Source organism: Leptonychotes weddellii, unplaced genomic scaffold (assembly GCF_054177405.1).
Source record: "Leptonychotes weddellii isolate Sample4059 unplaced genomic scaffold, ASM5417740v2 HiC_scaffold_11725, whole genome shotgun sequence".
Lineage (NCBI taxonomy): Eukaryota > Metazoa > Chordata > Mammalia > Carnivora > Phocidae > Leptonychotes > Leptonychotes weddellii.
In genome coordinates, this window is record NW_027695304.1 from 1,186 (window position 1) to 6,643 (window position 5,458).

Sequence of the window (5,458 nt, forward strand, 5' to 3'; positions counted from 1 at the left end):
CTGATTTTGAGGCTGAGTTGCACACATACTTGGAATTTTAGACAACCATGTTTATCCCAATAAAAGCAATATTAAACCAAAATTTATACTCTACTTTTCATTAGGAATGATCACTTAATGAAAATCAATTACCAAAATATAATGCTGGTATTGAGAAAGGAAAAGATCTAATCATGGAAACTGACCTCGATGCCAATAACTTACCTGCTACCACTCATTACATAACCCGAGCATTCAAATGATGCAATTTCTTCACTTGTCAAGCCAATTTCACCTCTTCTTGGGATACGTTTCCCTGCTTTTACATATTCAGCCATAGCTGCACCCTCACCAGGTAACAGCGCATGACCATAGCTACAAAGTAATTCAGAAAAAGTTCATTATAAAAAGCTCATCATTACAAAAAGCTCATCATCTGAAGAGAGCACAAAAAGATTTTCTCTCAGAAAACAGCACAAATAACAGTTGCTGAGTGGCAGCATGCTCGGAAGCCCGATGTGAATTACTTTAATTAGTGAACATTGCACTCTGACCTATATAACTAACCCAGGAATACAGAGATGCTTTGGAAGAACAAAAGAACTGATGTTAGTGAGTCTAGATTCATGGTTTACAATTATGGATCATTTATCCCTACAGGCAGTGCCTATATGGCTTCTGCCTCCGGTGAATTCGTTTTTCCTTTTTCCCTTTCAAAAAAAAGAAGAGAAATAATATATTTCAAATTAACATAATTTTTAGACTTATAACCGGTAATGCTATACAGTAACAATTACCTATTAACTTTCATTCGATAGGACTTTAAAAACTATCATCCCTTCAGTCAATTCACTGACAGCATCTTGAATACCTACTAAACTCAAAGCTTATAATACAAAAATAATCTCTGTTCTTATGTAATTTATATACTGATGGGGACATAACTGCAATACAATGTAGAACATATAAAACATTGCACAAAAGAAAGAGAAAATACTGTGAGGACTAGAGGATTAAAGAGGGGTAGGAATCCCATCTACTCGTGGAGGGAAGGTCCTGGGAATCAGCACATGACCCCTCCTTTTGAAAAGAGCTTTGAAAGATAGTAAGGATTTTAACAGAAAGAAATTGGGAGTAATGAAGAAACAAGGGCAGGGAAAAGAAGTGAAGGCATGTTGGTGAAAGACATAAGGTGAACAAGGCATGATATAGTAAAGTGCACAGTAAATACAGGGAAGTTTTAGTTCAGCTCACTTGGAACCTGGCATGTAAATAACGACATAGAGGGAGATATAGTTGGAAAGGCAAGTTAGGGTTGTACCTTAGATATTTAAAATACACTGTTACTTACTTCAAAGGTTTATCATCCTGAGAGGCAAGTGTTTTTGGAGCCTCTGGGCCAATTAAATCTGAGGGTTCTTCAGGCTCTGCAGGAAAGATGTTCAGAAACAGATTCACATTTTGACCAATCATTTAATTTTTTATCTGTTCTGAGTCAAAGTCTACCAGAAGAACCTACTTGATCGATCCTTCCAGGGATTCTCCAGAAACTCTTCCTGGGAATCTTTAGAGCTTGAATCACTGGAATCTTTTCTACTCTTCTTAGACTTCTTTTTCTTGTATTTCTTCCTGTAATTATAATTTGATACAAATACACTTAATAGCCCCACATTAAAGGGAATCTCATTTTTTAAGGCAATGAAAGACTGATGAAAATGATTTAAGTTCTCAGCTGATTAAAATTTTTAGAGAATTTTATTTTATTTTATTTTTTTTTAAAGATTTTATTTATTTATTTGAGAGAGAGAATGAGATAGAGAGAGCATGAGAGGGGGGAGAGCCAGAGGGAGAAGCAGACTCCCTGCCGAGCAGGGAGCCCGATGCGGGACTCGATCCCGGGACTCCAGGATCATGACCTGAGCCGAAGGCAGTCGCTCAACCAACTGAGCCACCCAGGCGCCCCTAGAGAATTTTAATTAGAAGATCTTTTAACTTATTTAACCAAATCATGTTTCACTATAAAAAAGATCCCTCAAGGGGACAATGAAATACAGTTCTCATGTTGCAAAAAGATAATAAAGCAGTTAAAAAAACAGCTCTTGGGGAACCTGGGTGGCTCAGTTGGTTAAGCGTCTGCCTTCGGCTCATGTCATGATCCTAGGGTCCTGGGATCGAGCCCCACGTTGGGCTCCCTGCTCAGCAGAGAGCCTGCTTCTCCCTCTCCCTCTGCCTGCCTCTCTGCCTACTTGTGCTCTATCTCTCTATCAAATAAATAAAATCTTTAAAAAAAATAAAAATAAAAAACAGCTCTTACCAATTTGAGCATCAATAATTTGAAGTGTAATGGATTAAAATACATCAAATATGTTTGAATCCTTGGGTTCATAATGATACTAAAAAAAGTCCAACTCATTATTCTGAAAACTCATAAAACAAAAAAAGTTAAAAAAAATAACCTGCCTTTCCTGTACAAACTGTACTTCAGAGTAAACAAACAGTTGATGAGGGTAGGTTTCTCTTATAGAATTATCCTACCTAATAAATGAAGAAAGCAAGCCAGAAAAAAAAAAAGAGAAAGCCAGAATGAGACTATCACCACTTTGCAATCCCTAATGAAACAAGGGATCTAGGAAATGACCATCCATGGCTATTAATATGACAAAAGGAGACAACCAGACATTATCTGCCTCCTGACGAAGTACACAGCACCACCTATGAAGTATGTGTGCCAAAGACTCAAATCTGTACCTCATCAAGTCTCTGGACCTTACTATCAATATATAAGAAATAGAGAAGACAAAGAACATGTTAAAAGCACACCATAAAAATACAGTTAGTGGTGTCTGGCTGGCTCAAACAGTGGAGCATGTGACTCTTGATCTTGGGGTCCTGAGTTCGAGCCCCACATTAGGTGTAGAGATTACTTAAAAATAAAATCTTTAAAAATAAAGAAATAAAAAAATTAAATATAATCAGCAAAATCTATACTGTAGGAAACTCTACAGGTAAATGATTTGGTTTCTTTAACAAAAATATTGCAAGAACAAAAAGGGAAGGGGAACCAACTAATTTAAAGAGATACAAGGGACATATCAACCAATCACAATTTATGGGCATTATTTGGATCCAGATTTAAATAAACTACATAAAAACCTGCTGAGAATTGAGGAATTATTGCTAAATATATTAGGCATGATAACACTATTGTGGTTATGATTTTTATAAAGGAATGCCTAGGGGCGCCTGGGTGGCTCAGGAGGTTAAGCGTCTGCCTTCAGCTCAGGTCATGATCTCAGGGTCCTGGGATCGAGCCCCACATCGGGCTCCTTGCTCAGTGTGGAGTCAGCTTCTCCCTCTGCCTCTGCCCTTCCCCTGCTTGTGCTCTGTCTCTGTCAAAGAAATAAATAAAACCTTAAAAAAATAAAAATAAAAAAATAAAGGAATGCCTATCTTTTAGAGAAACATGCTGGTTTATGGACAAAATGATATCTGGGATTGGTTTTGAAATAATGGGGGGGCAGTGAAGACTGTCCAAGAGTTAAAGTTATTAAGCTGGGTGATGGTTACATGGGGGATCACTACACTATTTATCATTATTTACTTAATTACTCTATTTTATGTAATTTTATATATATTTTAACTTTTCCAAGATAAAAATTGGAAAGAAAACTGACGATCTATGTTTCTTCTTCTTTTCCTTTTTCTTGGCTTTCTTTGCTCTTCTTTTTGTATCTTCATCTGCAAATTAAAGCACATTTTAATTAAAAACAAAAATTAAACTCTAAAACCCCAGTAATTTTGAGTAAATATCCTATTGCCCTATTTGTTGTTACAGAGAAATTAATTAATTCAAACATTTATTGCTCATCAGGATATGTGCTAGGCTCCAGGGACACAGAAATTAAAGTTATACTAAGTCTTCAATGATGCAGAGTATTATTATTAATTTTATTGGGTGAGATAATAGGAATAAGTAGGAAAATGTCCTTGTTTTTTAGAGATGTATACAGAAATCTTTAGGGTGGCAGTATGATATTTCTAATTTACTTTGAATATCTCAGCAAAAAAAAAATGATACTTAAAGCAACCGTCAAGGGACACCTGGGTGGCTCAGGGTCCTGGGATCGAGTCCCACATGGGGCTCCCTGCTTGGCAGGGAGTCTGCTCCTCCCTCTGCCTGCTCCTCCCCCTGCTTGTGTGTGCTCTCTCGCTCTTGCTCTCTCTCTAGCAAATAAAATCTTTAAAGCAACTGTCAAAGTACTAAAACTTATTAAAATCTAAATGATGTATATAGTAGTATACTATTCTCCTTACTTCCTAATGTTTGAGTATTTTCACGACGAAAAAAGAAAAAAACCCTATGTGTTTGGGGCCAGGGACATGCTTTCTAGGAGCTCAGTCTAATGGAGGAGACAGAGGTAAAGAGATAAACAGAATTTGGAGTGATACAGGGAAGCATGGGGTGCTCTGGGCATACAGAAAAGTCTCATTATCAGGCTGGTTTGGGGAGGGTGGTTAAGGAATGGTGACTCTTAAGCTAGTTCTTTTTTAAGATTTATTTATTTATTTATTTATTGGAGGGAGAGAGAGCAAGCAAGCACGAGTGGGGGGGGGGAAGGGCAGAGGGAGAGGGAGAATCAGACTCCTGGCTGAGCAGGGAGCCCAACTGGGGCTTGATCCCAGGACCCCGGGATCATAACCTGAGCCAAAGGCAGACGCTTAACTGACTGAGCCACCCAGGTGCCCCAAGCTAGTTCTTTTTAAAAATCAGTTTTATTACAAAAGTACTGCATGCCCATTGTTGAAGTGAGTAAGCCAAGCCGCATGCAAGGAGAGATTGGCATTGTAGGCAGATGGACTCTCTGTATCAAGTAACAGAAGCAAGAGAAAGAACATGGAATGCTGAGGAGACAGACAGTAGTTCTTTGGTTACAGAGGATGCTGCAAGAGTGACAGGGCATGTGTGATTAGAGAGGGATCAATCAGGGTCTGAACTTTACCCTGAAGGCTACAGAGAGCTTCTGAAGGATTTTTAAGTAGGGGACAGATGTGCTCACATTTGTGCTCTAAGAAAGTTCACTCAGGCGCCTGGGTGGCTCAGTCGGTTAAGCGTCTGACTCTTCATTTCAACTCAGGTCATGATCTCATGGGTTGTGGGATCAGCCCTGTTTCAGGCTCCATGCTCAGTGGGGAGTCAACTTGAGATTCTCTCCGTCTGTCCCTCCCCCCACTTGCACACCTGCACACTATCTCTCTAAAAAAAAAAGGTAGTTCACTCTTCCGCAGTGAGGAAGAAAAGTAACAACAGGAGCCAGGAAACCCAGGTGACATCAGAGGAAAAGACACCTTTATGTAATGTGTCCCCAGAGGTGGCACCCTCTGTCAATCATCAGCCAGGAGAAGGCACAAAAAGGTGGCTTTCGGTGAGGCACCACCCCACGGGGGGTGTCTTCCCTAATCAGCTGCCAGCCTGAAGAGG

At 39.2% G+C, this 5,458-nt stretch overlaps 1 non-coding gene across 1 annotated transcript; it reads right to left on the reverse strand.

Moving 5' to 3' along the window:
• Window positions 1-200: 200 nt before the first annotated feature.
• On the reverse strand, window positions 201-3,738 carry LOC102738313 (uncharacterized). The gene is made up of 4 exons (XR_014141625.1): window positions 3,654-3,738; window positions 1,499-1,608; window positions 1,331-1,406; window positions 201-354 (listed from the first exon to the last, which is right to left on the reverse strand). It is a non-coding gene; the product is annotated as an uncharacterized LOC102738313 (transcript).
• Window positions 3,739-5,458: the final 1,720 nt, after the last annotated feature.